This window comes from Octopus sinensis, linkage group LG8, assembly GCF_006345805.1.
Source record: "Octopus sinensis linkage group LG8, ASM634580v1, whole genome shotgun sequence".
NCBI classification, from domain to species: Eukaryota; Metazoa; Mollusca; class Cephalopoda; order Octopoda; family Octopodidae; genus Octopus; species Octopus sinensis.
Genome location: NC_043004.1, coordinates 105,713,825 through 105,728,824, shown reverse-complemented (window position 1 = coordinate 105,728,824; position 15,000 = coordinate 105,713,825). Strand labels below are relative to the sequence as shown.

The 15,000-nt window shown below is 38.0% G+C and overlaps 1 protein-coding gene and 1 long non-coding RNA gene across 13 annotated transcripts in view; one reads left to right on the top strand and one right to left on the bottom strand.

The window, feature by feature from the left end:
- The window catches only part of LOC118764659, a 22,032-nt gene extending 7,556 nt beyond the window's left edge, over positions 1-14,476 (top strand). The window contains exon 3 of the long non-coding RNA XR_005000477.1: positions 14,338-14,476. This is a non-coding gene — a long non-coding RNA (uncharacterized LOC118764659). The remainder of the gene's footprint in view (positions 1-14,337) is intronic.
- The window catches only part of LOC115214900 (tensin-3), a 930,040-nt gene that overhangs the window by 629,921 nt on the left and 285,119 nt on the right, over positions 1-15,000 (bottom strand). The gene's annotated exons all lie outside the window — the stretch shown is intronic.

The following is a 15,000-nucleotide window of genomic DNA, read 5'->3' as shown; positions in this document are numbered from 1 at the left end:
GAAATGCAACACTCAAAAGCATGCATGTACATATACACGCACATATTCACAAACCCATCTAGACATATATGTGTGTGTGTGTGTGTGTGTACACATACAGCCATATGCAAACACATACACATATACACACACACACAGACTACAGGACACCAGAGAGATAATATAGTAGAGAGGTAAACAGTCAGTGAAAGATATCACCATCTGCTAATCACATACACACACACACATACATGTACATGCACGCACACACACACACACACACACACACACACACACACATAAATCTTCATATCCATGCAACTCAAAAATACTACAAAACCAAATAAAACAGGTACTTACAAAGGGGGGCGGAAAAGACACATAAACTAAACAAGAAGATTGTGATGATGATGATGATGATAATGATGATTATGACAATGATGATGATGTCGACGATGTCTGTGGAGAAGATGAAGGGGAAATGAAGGAGAGGAAGACTTGCTACCCATCCTTGATTCATCGCATTCAAAAAACACACATATACAAATACATACAACCAGTGAAGGTACAAACCTGTCACTAACACATTTCCCACTTCACTAATTGTACATACACACATACATATACACACATAATTTTATATAGATATATATAAATAAAAATATGAATACATATATATATATGTGTCGGTGGCACATAAAAAACACCATCCGAGCGTGGCCGTTCACCAGCCTCGTCTAGCACCTGTGTCGGTGGCACATAAAAAGCACCCACTACACTCACGGAGTGGTTGGCGTTAGGAAGGGCATCCAGCTGTAGAAACACTGCCAGATCTGACTGGCCTGGTGCAGCCTTCAGGCTTCCCAGACCCCAGTTGAACCGTCCAACCCATGCTAGCATGGAACGGACGTTAAACGATGATGATGATGATGATATATATATATATATGGTGGCAACAACACCAGTACTTTGGTGATGTTACTAGTGCTGGTGCCACGGAAAAAGCACCTGGTACACTCTGTAAAGTGGTTGGCAGTAGGAGGGGTACCCGACCACAGAAAATCCCACTAAGCAGACATTGGAGCTCGGTGCAGAGCCCAGACTTGTTGGATCCTGTCAAAATATCCTCTCCATGCCACCATGGAAGGCAGAAGTTAAGGGATGATAAGGTTGATGTTATGCATGGACTCTTTCTCTTTTTAATTCAGAATGAATTTTGATGGGCCACCTGCATCTTGTTTTGTTCATCATCTTTAAATCTTTAGAAGGTCTTGCAGATGTCTATAGTCCCAGATAACGTTTTCATTTGTAGTGTAGGAATTAAGGATTTACCTTCTCGTTCCAAGAACCCAAGTTCAGCCATACTTTGCTTCAGATGGGTTGGTATGTTGTGTATGTATGTATGTATGAGTGCTACTGGTAACATGTAACCCAGTACAACCTGTTGCATGGTCGGGTCGTTGGCGACTAAACTGGCAACCCCACCAAGCTTGCTTGGTGAGGAGGGTGATTATTGGACACCCTGCGGGATGAAAAACAAAACCCGTCAAAGGGCGGAGGAACTCTTGAGAGTCAATGGCCATCCAATAAATGCCTTAAGGCTGTATCATGTGCGGGTACATAGAAATAATCGGACTGAATACCCGATCGCGCGGTTAAACCATTGGGAGTGAAGGACTCCTAGCCTTTGGTAGGGCATCTTTCAAGGAGAAGGTAACTCAGGAAACTGGGATAACTCCGACATAAAACCTGTGGCTCAGTGGTTACCGATGATGTTGACTTGTTCTTCTTTTCGGATTATGGCTGCTGTTGCTTAGTGAGTGGGATTGACTCAGTGCACAGCCTTTCCTCACTTTAAAAAAAATCTTCTTGCACAGGCATTGCACGATAACAACATTGATTAAGCTCCATCTCAAACCATCCAACCCATGCCAGCATGGAAAGCTGGTGTTTAACAACGATGAAGGTGATGATGGAGTTCAAGTCAGTCTCTAACAAAGCAACGAAACATTTTGAGTTGAAGGAGAGTTCCCAGAGTTTGTAAATATGTGGTTGAATTGGTGTGTGTATATACGACTTAGGTGTTTGTCCATGTGTGTGTATGTATACATCATTACCTTTTACATGTGTGCTCTTGTAGCTGTGCACAACTAAGTATGAGCATATATCCATTTAAAGAATCTCGGGTGTTTAGAATGTCTTACAAATGTGCTTACGTCTTAGTACCAGCCAAAAAAGACAGTCTTTTTTATGAGTGTACAATAAGTTATGTGAAGGAAGTATTTATGAAAAAGTAATGTAGAGACAATGACATCGGATGACAAAGATATACAGAGAGAGCTAAGCTGGTGGCAGAAGTAAGAATAATTAGTTAAGAGAGAAAACAAGGAAGAGGGTAACATAACTCATTGTGGGGACGTAAGGTAACTTAGACAAACTCTCTTTCCTTTTCACCCTCTTACCTAACATTCTATCTACCTACCCACTTGCCTACTTACATACCTACCTATGTATGTATGTATGTATGTATGTGTATGTATGTATGTATGTATGTATGTATGTATGTATGTACGTATGCATGTATGTACGTATGTATGTATGTATGTACGTATGTATGTGTGTATGTATGTATGTATGTATGTACGTACGTACGTACGTACGTATGTATGTATGTATGAATGTATGTATGTATGTGTGTATGTATGCATGTATATATGTATGTATGTGTCTGTCTGTCAGCCTATGTATGTATTTATCTGTCTGTCTGTCTGTCCGTCTGTCTATCTGTCTGTCTTATAAGCCTATTAATAAAGAAAGGGCAAAAAGAAATGAATACTTCAAAAAAGTAAGAAAAATATGGTCAAAGGAGCTCTCATTGCACAACAAATGCATCATTCGCAACACTTTTGCAGTGCCTATCCCAACAGCTACAGTTGGCCTTCTCAGTTGGTCACTGCATGAACTCAGTGAGATGGATACAAGAACTCATAAACTACTGGAAATTCCAACATGACTCAAAGATATATTCACCACACTTGGTGAGTGGAGAAGCTGTGGCCTTAAATCTATATTCACATCATATCAAAAGACTGAAGTAACATCTCCAACAGAGAAAAAGCTCAGTAAATATCTCAGCCAAGTTTCTGAGCATCAAAATATAAATATTGCAATTGTTACTGAACTTGGGAAAAGATATGAAAAGCAAGTTTGCCCTGGCACAGTTAGCATGGAGGCCTGCATTACCTTATTGCAGCTGTGCTGCACAGGAGGTGTTTGCAGGATGGAAGACAGCAGGCTACCAAAGACAGTTTTCTGTACTGAACTGCATCAGGGCAGGAGAAGCCCTGGTGGCTGAGGTTGCAATACAGAGATGAACTGAAGAGACATGAAGAGCTCCAGCATCTCCCCAGACACTTGGGAGGAGAAGGCCTGGTGATGTAATGAGTGGCACCAATCACTGAAGCTTGTAATTCCAGTCATTGAAGAGAAACAAAAAAAGAGAAAAAAGAAAGAACACACGAGAGTAGTCACTTCTCCATTGCATCAAGCAGCTCTACCTGCAGCAGATGTCATCGCTGTTGCAGATCAGGAGCAGATCTTGTAGCCCCCGTGCAAGCCTGCCAGAGATACTTACTGAACATGAACAGTTAACGTCGACCTACAACGGAGAGCTGCTGCTGATGAAATGCGGTACCCCATCATGGCTGCAGTCTGGTAATTAAAAATGTGTGTATATATATATATATATATATATATTTTATTACTACCTCAGTCCATCTAAATGTATATATTTGTCGTTACCTTTCATAAAAAGCCTTTTTTATTTTTTTATTTACAATGTGCATTTTCGTTGATTTTTCATATTTTACCCTTACATTTCCACGTGTATTTTATATTTTCTTTTTGTAACATATTTTTACTATCTATATATAATCAAAATAAGCAACAAGGATATCCAGAAGTAATGCAGTACAATCGTTTCATGCAACTCCATTTAATTGAACAACGCAATCATTACATCAATTTAAAATCCAGAGCATTTTAAATTGATGTAATGATTGCATCGTTCAATTAAATGAAGTTGCATGAAATGATCGGACTGCATTACCTCTGGATATCCTTGTTGCTTATTTTGATTTTAATCACCTTACTTTGAAATTGTATGGATAACACCATACTAAATTCTGGTGCCTCAACTTATTCATCTGAATCTATATATATATATATATATATATATATATATGTGTGTGTGTGTGTGTGTATATAAAATCACCCACTACACTCAAGGAGTGGTTGATGTCAGGAAGGGCGTCCAGCTGTAGAAACATTGCCAGATCAGATTGGAGCTTGGTGTAGCCGTTGCCTCTCCAGACCTCAGTCGAACTGTCCAACCCATGCCAGCATAGAAAATGGACGTTAAACAATGATATATGTATATATGTAACACTTTTTTCACTGGATTGTGTGTTCATTTCTCTTTTTTCCATCTGTGATTTTATTTTTGATCTTCTATATAAATGAAGATATTTCCTCTGCCTGACTGCTTTTCTTTCTACAAAACAAGAAGTTATATTGTGGAACTGTTATTTTAACAGGTTGTGTCTACACCCAACGAGATACATCTACACTGCCGGATGCTCTTGAACCAGTTGTTGAGTGTCACACCCACGAGGGATTGATGCTAGGTGTGTCAAAAATATTGTTGTGATCAATAAATTCTCATATATTTCATCTTCCATCTTTCATTTGCCACATATATATATATATATATATATATATAATTATATATATATATATATATTATATATATATATATTATATATATATATATATACACATATATATATATATATGGCACGTAAAAAGCATCCACTACACTCACGGAGTGGTTGGCGTTAGGAAGGGCATCCAGCTGTAGAAACTCTGCCGGATCAAGACTGGAGCCTGGTGCAGCCTTCTGGCTTCCCAGATCCCCGGTTGAACCGTCCAACCCATGCTAGCATGGAGAACGGACGTTAAACGATGATGATGATGATGATGATATATATATATATATATAGAGAGAGAGAGATAGATAGATATAGATAGATAGATAGATAGATAGATAGATAGATAGATAGATAGATAGATAGATAGATAGATAGATAGACAGAAAGATAGATAGATAGGCTTGTGTATGTGTGTGTGTGTGTTTGTCCCCCAACCACCACTTTACAACCAGTGCCAATATGTTTATGTTCCTGTAACTTAGCAGTTTGAATATGTACCAGGCTTTAAAAAATAAGTACTGGGGTCGCTTCATTCTACTAAAATTTATCAAATCAGAGCCTCAGCATGGCTGCCGTCTAATAAGGGAAATAAGTAAAAGATGGAAATTGAATATTAGGAGAGAAAAACCTCAAATGACAAAGAGAATAAACAACACTAAGAGCCTGCCATGAAGAATCAACAATTCTATAATGTCATATCTCGAAGGGTACCTTCATTTAATCCAAGAGCAAGGCATCCCTACCAAGTACCTTCTACTCAAAAGACAGAATTCATAACTTGACAACAAATGTAGGTTACAGGAAAACCAAATCTGAAGACATTAACCGCATTGCTGCCAGCTGATACTACCATCTCCTATGAGACATAATGGGGTATCCAGAACAATCAGAAATAGACTGAGAAGGAAAACAATGACAAAGGATAAAGATGAATATATTTAAACTGAAGAAGTGAACAAATATATCGTTGGAACCAAAAGACTAATAAATAAATAAAAATGGCAATGAAATTAGAGCACAACTGACCCATATTGGTGTTAGTAGTGTGATTGGCATTCTGTTGGTTATGACAATGAGTGTTCCAGTTGGTCTAATCAATGGAACAGCCTGCTCATGAAATAACATGGAAGTGGCTGAGTACTCCACAGACAAGCATATACCTTATGTAGTTCTCGGGAGGATTCAGCGCGACACAATGTGACAAGGGTGGCACTTTGAAATACAGGCACAACACATTTTTGCAAGATAAGTGGACTGTAGCAATGTGAAATAAAGCATCTTGTCCAAGGGCTCAAAACAACACCAGGAATTGAACCCATAACTTTATGATCATGAACCGGATATCTCTAACCACTAAGCCATGCAACACATATTGTTGTATGTTGTAGAAATCTATAAATCAAAAACATTCCCTTTGGTTATATTTAGCTGCCCACTTGATGTCAATCATAATCAGCTTCATTTAACATCCATGTTCCAGCTGGCATGGATCAGATGGAATTTGATGAAGCAGATTTTTAATGTGGTAAGAAATATACAGACGGACGTTATACATGGGCCATTGACGAAGAGTTTGTAAATGTTTGTTATGCTGAATCTTCCTGGGAAATACACTTTCAGTTTTAAACAGCATGGCTTTATGGTTAAGAAGTTGGCTCCCCAACCACAGGGCTTCAGGTTCAGTGCCACAGTGTAGAACCTTGGGCTGTCTTCTACTATAGTCCTGGGATGGCCAAAGCCTTGTTTGTAGATTTGGTAGATGGACACTGAAAAATGCCAGCCGTGTGTGTGGGTGAATATGTGCGTGAGGGAGAGTGTATGAGAGTGAATGTGTGTGTGTGTGAGAGAGAGAGAGAGAGAGTGTGCGTGAGAGTGAGTTGTGTGTGTGTGTGTGTGTGTGTGTGTGTGTGTGTGCATGCATGCATTTGTGTGTTTAAGTGTGAATGTGGTTATGTCTGTGTCTCCTTGTCTTGACATCGTAAATTGTAAATGAATGTTTCATTTCTGATATTCTGCAAAAATATGTCTGCCCATGGGGAGATATTATCTATGTTGGAAACAGGTTCTGACAGTAAGTGCATCCAAACATAGAAAATCTGCTTCTAAGAATTCTATCTGACCTCTGCAAGCATGGAAAAGTGGATATAAACCCTTAACAATGATTGAGAGGATGTGTATTAATATCAGTTCCTTGGATCAAAGTATGGGTGAACTTGGATTCATGGAGAAAGAATGTAGGCCCATAATTCATACACTGCAGATAATAATAAAATCCGCTTACTTGTTTCATGTTCTTTGCACTATGAGGCTGGGGCCATCCTAGATTGGTGGTCCCAGAGGTGTCATTGTGAATAGAGCTGACCAGGTGCAGCAGTGCTTCCCATTACTTCCCAGTCCTGTGCCAACCCCACTGCATTCTCCTCTGGAGATCTTCCTTAATTACATCCATCCATGTGGTGCAGGGCCTGTCACAGGGCCTCTTCCAGCCTGCAGCTAGTGCATTGAATGAGAGTAAGGCCCTGGTAGGATGGTCAGGTGGGAAGTGGAGGACATGTTCTTACCTGCGCATGGGGCAGTTAGCTATGAGGTGGGAGGCTGCAGGCTGATGTGTGTGCACATGCTTTCATTCTTTTACTTGTTTCTGTCATTTGACTATGGCCTTGCTGGAGCACCACCTTAGAAGGGTTTTTTAGTTGAAGAAATCAAGTCCAGGACTTATTCTTTGTAAGCCTAGCACTAATTCTATCATTCTCTTTTGCTGAACCGCTAAGTTACAGAGACGTAACCACACCAACACCAGTTTTCAAGCGATGATGGGGGAACAAACACAGACACAAAAACACATACACGTAAATATGTGTGTGTGTGTGTGTGTGTGTGTGATGGTCATCTTTCAGTTCCCGTCTACCAAATCCATTCACAAGGTTTTGGTCAGCCTGAGGCTATAGTGGGACTGAACTTGGAACCATGTGGTTGGAAAGTAAGCTTCTTACCACACAACCACACCTGTGCCTGCAGCTTTTTGTTTGATGGTGCAATAGGTTCAAATCAAATCTGGGTACCCCTTTCTTTGACTCAATAACTATAAATGGTGAAAGATTTTACCTGTCTGCTATAGAACAACACATTGTCCAACTAAATCCATGTCTGACATCTCTCAACAATTCTTAACAATTCTCTCTCTCTCTCTGATTTTGTATTTACATCACACACACAAATAGAAAAAAGAATGTTTTCACATTGATTCAAACAGGTTTTCAAAACGGTTTCTAAAAACATCTATCTTTGAACAAGTAATTTTACCTGCCATGCCAATTTCATTTTTAACTCTTTGAAATTCTATCTGCTTGGACATTTTATGTCTTTGCTGCTCCTTACCTGCCATGTTTTACTGCTATTTCTTACATGAAATTGTTCAACTTTATTTACATCTTTGAACAATTTATTTAATACCATGTTGATGATGAGAGAGAGAGAGAGAATGGAGAGAGAGAGGGGGGAGAGAGAATGAAGTGAGAGAGATAGAGGAAGAGGAACAGGGTTGGGAGAAATGTAGTATATGTTTCTCAGGTACCTTTGTTTTTACATCTCCAGTGAATACTGCTTCAGGCAAAATAAAGCTGAAGCCTAAAATTATCTTGGGAGTTGCACAAATTAGCTTGAATGCAAGGCCACCATTGACATATACCTTTAAGAGATGAAGGCAGCTGGATGTCAAGTGATAGTCCCTTGATGCAGAAATGTAGGTCACATGTTAATCGCATGTTTAGCCAATCAAACAGTTCAGGGAGGTAGAACTGATTTATACTGTTGTTGGCATTAACTGAAGATGTTGCTGAGCATATATTGCATACAAAAGTAGCTAGATGTCCCCTCCTTCATGACTACAATGAAGTTCTGGTTGAAGTACTGCTTTCATCACTTCATGGTACTTGACCATTTACCATGCGTGAAGCACATGTGTTACATTCTTGTACACATTTGTCAGACACTTCTTCCAAACATGGAAATGAGAACCCAAAAGTAATTCATTCCTTACTCTTGCTAGCACAAAGGATCTTTCGATGGAATCATTGTTTTTGGTTTGTATTATCTGGTTGAATTTTGAGAAATTGTATTCATTGGTGCAAGTGCGGCTGTGTGATTAAGAAGGTTACTTCCCAACCATGTGGTCTTGGATTCAATCTCACTGAGCAGTATTTTAAGCATGGGTTTTCTGCTATAACTCTGTGTCTTCTACTACAACCTTTTGATGGTTGTAAATGAACATCTTTGTCGTACAAGTGAGATTGTTCATTCCTAGTCTTTTATGAAAATGTATATCTTGCTATGGGAAAATACTACTGTTGTGGAAGGATTCCAACCCCCCACCCCCACTTGAGTGACTAAAGGTGGACTGACACATTGTTATAAAATAAAGAACTGTGAGCGATTGGCAGTTTGGATTGGTAAACAGTTCTCTGTGAACCGTTGATTGAGAGCAGTGAGTCTTGTGTAATAGTAATCGAATTGCATTGTGTAAATACTTTCTTTCCGCTCTGCTTTGTTAAATTATGTATCCAACCCCAGGATATAAAAGTGGTGACGAGTTGTTCGAAGCTTGCATTGGACATTTAAAATTTTATCTGATACAAACCCAAAGAAAAAATTGTTTAACCTGGAAGATTTATTGACCTCCGTAATGCAGTTACAAAGGCAACAGCAGCACCAACAGCAGCAACAGTAGCAACTACAGCAACAACTGCAGCAGCAGCAACAACAACAGCAAAACCAACCGTTGCTAGAATTAATTTTGAAGAAGTCTGAAAATACTTTAGGTTCATACTTGCCAGACAGTGTAGCAAACTCAGTGGAAGAATTCAGCTATAATCCAGAAGGGATTGCCTTCTCTGCACATATTCAAAGATATGAAGAAATCTTCAAAGAAGAATGTAAAAGTTGGTCAAACAAGAAAAAGGCGTGACTGCTTTTAAGAAAATTATCCCTTGCCAAACACAAAAAAATAGTAACTATGTTCTGCTGAGGAACCAGATGAGATTTATTTTGATGAAACAATTCACTTTTTATCGAAAATTTCCAGTGAAAATGCTCCCTCTTCAATACTCACTGGCAATGTTTAAATTTGGTCAAAAAAGATATTGTCACCTATACTGAAGTGGTTAAAAGAGTGTAAGAAATTCAAATTGAAAGAGTTGACCCCAGACATGTTCAAGTGTTTAAATTTTGTTTAAGGGATCACTGCAAGCAAAAAATGCAGATATACATTCCCAGATATTAACAAATTTAGAACAGGACCAAATTTTAACTCTGCAGACAGTAGCAGAAGAACATCAGAGGATTATAAATCTGCAACATGATGCAGATAAAATTGAAGAGAAAGGAGGAATCCCTACCCATACTGCCCTTAGGTTGCAGCACTGGGGTATGATATTATTAAACTATGATTTTAAGATTTTTTTACCATCCAAGAAATTAGGTCATGCTGATTGTTTATCAAGACTGCTTTCAAAAAATACTGAACCATTTGAAAATACCATGATTGCTGCTTTGTAAGCAGAAGATGAAATTAAAAATGCTTTGTGTAACGTCATACGTGAACTACCAGCTACTTTATGAGACATAAAATTAAAATTGGAAAATGATAAATACATTAAAAAGATGAAAGGAATACTGAAGGCTAGAAGAGATAAAAATGCAAGCTATTTCTCAATGTGTGACAATATGTTGATGTATGCACAAAGAGTTATAGTACAAGCCACACTGCAAAAGTGATTATTAAAGGAATTTCCTATTGGTCACCCAGGGATTTTGAGAATGAAATCATTAATGGAAAGTTATGTATATTGGCGAGCAATGGACCATGACATTGAAGAATCAGTGAAAGCATACAGAGGGTGTGCCTTAGCTGCTATAGTACCCACCACTAAATAGCAACCATGGCCAAAAGCAGATATTCCATGGTCCAGACTGCATGTTCGTTATGTTGGACCACTTAAAGGTTTATATTACCTTGTTGTGGTGGACAGTTTCTCAAAGTGGCTGGAAATGCATAAATGTTAAAAGCCAACATCTGCAGTTACAGTAAGCTTTTTACACAAATTATTCACAAGATATGGTATTCCTGATACCATTGTGTCTGATAATAGAACTCAATTTACATCAGATGACTTCAGAAAATTTTGTAAAATGTTCATCATTGAAGAAGTCACCACTCCACTGCATCATCCTCGATCAAATGGACAAGAAGAATGTTTTGTTGACACTTAGAAAGAGGGCAATTGTAAAAGGTGAACAATGAAGTAATGGATGATCTTGCACTTCAATAATTTCTAAGAGTGTACCAAGTAGCACCTAATCTGAATACCCTGTCTGGAATGAAACCCACAGAATTGATGAAAGGTTACTAGAAAGATCAGATCCGTTTTTGATAAGTTGATACTGAGTGAAAATAGAAAAAAAGCCAAAAACAAATCTACTTCACAAATTCTTCAAGTTAGGTGACAACGTTTTTTTTTTTTTTAAACCTGTAGATATGGTAAAAAAAAAAAAACAGCTGGGAGGATGGTGTAATTATTAAACGGGGTCAATAAAATAATTACCAGAAGAGCACTGGAATTGGTGTAATCAACCTACTCCCTTCCCCAAACTTTCTGGCCTTGTGCCAAAGATTGAAACCAGCATTCTGCAACTTTGCAATGAACTGGAAACATTACAAGCAGTTTCCTATCAACTTTTAATGACATCGGCTTTTCTTTTAAGCTTCTTTTTAGTCACTTCAAATGATGCAAGATCTTGATGCTCAATTGAATTGAAGAAGGCCATTAATTTCCTGTTGCAGTCTTTCTTTACTGAAGAATGTAAAGTTGCTGACACTAACTTTTTCTGCTTTTATTGAAATTCACTTCACCTTTGCAGGAATAACAACATCTAAAGCAGGTGACAATTTCATTCTACCATTTGGATCCAAGTTTAGCTACATTGCTGCAATGTTGACAAGTTATTCCCAGATTAATGTACAATTTTTATTGATGAAGATAATCAGTTTTGAGATCTCTTTTACTCTTTACTCGTTTCAGCCATGCAGCTGTGGTCATGCTGGAGCACCACCATCTTTTACTTGTTATAGTCATTGGACTGTGCTAGTGCTGGGGCACTAATTTCAAAAGGTTTATTTCTTTTAAATCAAACAGGTGGAGGTGTGGTTGTGTGGTAAGAAGCTTGCTTCCCAACCACATTGTTCCAGGTTCAGTCCCACTGTATGAGACCTCGGGCAAATATCTAATATATAGCTTTGGGCCAACCAAAGCCTAGTGAGAAAATTTGGTAGATGGAAACTGAAAGGAGCCCATGGTATATATATATGTGTATGGCTCGCCAACATACACGTATATATACCAAGGCGGTGAGCTGGCAGAATCGTTAGCACACTGGGCGAAATGCTTAGTGGTATTTTGTCTGCCGCTAAGTTCTGAGTTCAAATTCCGCTGAGGTCGACTTTACCTTTCATCCTTTCGGGGTCGATTAAATAAGTACCAGTTACGTACTGTGGTCGATATAATCGACTTGATCGGTTTGTCTGTCCTTGTTTGTCCTCTCTGTGTTTAGCCCCTTGTGGGTAGTAAAAAAATAGGTATATATATGTGTATGTGTGTGTGTGTGTGTGCGCGCGCGTGCGTGCATGTGTGTGTTTGCATGTCTGCGTCTGTCTTTGTCCTCCCATCATTGCTTGACAACCAATGCTGGTGTTTTTAGGTCCCTGTAACTTAGAGGTTCGGTGAAAGACACTGATAGAAAAAGTACTAGGCATAAGTCCTGCAGTTGATTTCTTTGACTAAAACCCTTTAAGATGGTGCTCCAGCATAGCAGCAGTCAAATGACTGAAACAAGTAAAAGAGTAAAAGAGAGCATTATTCTAAAATTTGGTATTTATTCTGTTGGTCTTTTATGCCATTGAGACACAGGAATGTTAGGAAACCAACAACAGTTGTCAAACAGTTGGCTGGGAGCAAAAGCAGACACACATATACACACAAACACATACATGTATACGCACACAGCAGACTTCTACACAATTTCTGTCGACTAAATTCTTTTCTGCTTTAGGCACAAGGCCCGTAATTTTGGGGGAGGGGGCCAGTTGAATAGATCGACCCCAGTACACAACTAGTACCTAATTTATTGATCCAAAAAGGATGAAAGACAAAATTGACCTCAGCAGAAATTGAACTCAATTTCTGCTAGCTCACTAAATTCACTCACAAGGAATTGGTTGGTGTAGGGCTATAGTAGAAGACACTCATCCAAAGTGTCACACTGTGGGATTGAACACAAAACAATCTGGTTCAAGGTGAACTTCTTTAACCATATAACTATGCCTTCATACACACACCCACACACACACACACACATTTATATATAATGAGCATGATAAATAATTAATAGCGATCGGTATGAATTAAGTTATCCTCAGATGTTTTTGCAAACATGATAAGCTTAAAGCTGGATGGCCTAAGATTAAGAATGAGAAAGATCAAGTTTAAGGAATTATTTCAGCCACCAGCAACAAAGGGATCCTTTTTCTAAGTGAAATAAACATTGTATGATCGAAGAGCATGAAGTGAAACACTTGTGCATGGAAGTGAGACGTGAGCAATGAATAGGAAGGATTTGTGAATGCTGAACACAGAATAAGAATGATTATGGACAAATGAAATACAGGTGGAAAATGGGTATAAGAGGAATCAAAATCAGTTTGCAGGAGAGAAGGCTACTCTGGTACAGGTGCCATGATACTTATGGACAATAAAATATGGTTAAAGAAATGTTATGCTATCCAGGTGGAAGACACCCCAGGATGGGGTAAACATGAGAGGTGTGGGAAGAATTGGTGAAAGCTGGGGTCATCTCTTTCCTTTTGTCCCTCCCAATAATGTTTTCTCAGTTACTATTCCCGTTTCCACCTTTCACAACAATAAATCACTTCTGCTTATTATAATTTACCATCTCTCATCACCTTACCAAAAGCCATCACTCTCTCTCTCTCTCTCTCTCTCTCTCTCTCTTCTACTCATTTTTCTGTCATGGTGTATTCTGTAACCTTGCAAGTTACATTTATGCAGGTGCCGTGGAAAAGTATTAAGTATACTACAAAAAGAGGTGAGCGTTAGGAGAGCCATCCAGCCATGGAAACCATGCTTAAAACGAGACACCGGAGTACAATGCAGTTGTCCAGTCTGTCAGATATGCAGATATATGTAGACATATTTAAGAATATGTGTATGTATGCATGTGTATATATTTGTGTATGTGAATGTATATATATATATATATATATATATAATCAATATAGGGTGGCAAGGAAAAATTTTGTAGAATTTTATTGCCACCAGCGGCCCAGTGGGAAAAAATTAAATAGTCATAGACCATTTTTAAGTTCAACATTAACAATTAAGGAACGGCCATAATAGGCCATTCACGTGTGAATGGCCTATTATGGCCGTTCCTTAATTGTTAATTATATATATATATATATATATATATATATATATATATATATATAATCTTACTGGAAACTGGTGAGGATAGGAAGAAGTTAATAATACTTAAATCCAATATTTTGCCTTACATTTTTTTCATATTTTACCTCACAACTTTTTTGATGCAATTTCTTGTTACATGGGACCAAAACTAAGAAACTCTTCATGCTTTCTTCTATCATTGAAGCTAAGATAAATATATTTTGCTTTTAAATTAAAATAATCTATTTCGATCTAAACTTGATTGGAGGTGTTACTTACTCTCTCCTATAACGTTGTTACAAATTTTGATGTAAACTTTTTTCTACTGAACCAAATCTCAATTTTTTATGCTAAAATGAATCTAGGAATCAGTCCTCTTCAAAAATATTAATGGTTTTCCATTTGGTTAAGAAGTGAATTAGCGACAAGCTCTGAAGATGCTGCATGTGAGTAAATTGCGGCTGTAAGAATATTATTCAACTATGGTAGTAGTTGGATGATTTATGTATATCTATTATTATCATTTTTTTAATGCCTTTTTATTAATGCTAGTATATGTTTGAAGGAGTTTCAGAGACAGTGCTTTATGGATGGATGCGCTTCTTGATGCCAATCCTATGCACAAGGATACAGTATACCTACTCTAGAAAGTAAAATGTATATTGTCATATACATACGTACATCCAAATATACATTATATATATATATATATGTATATACCGTAAATCCTCAAG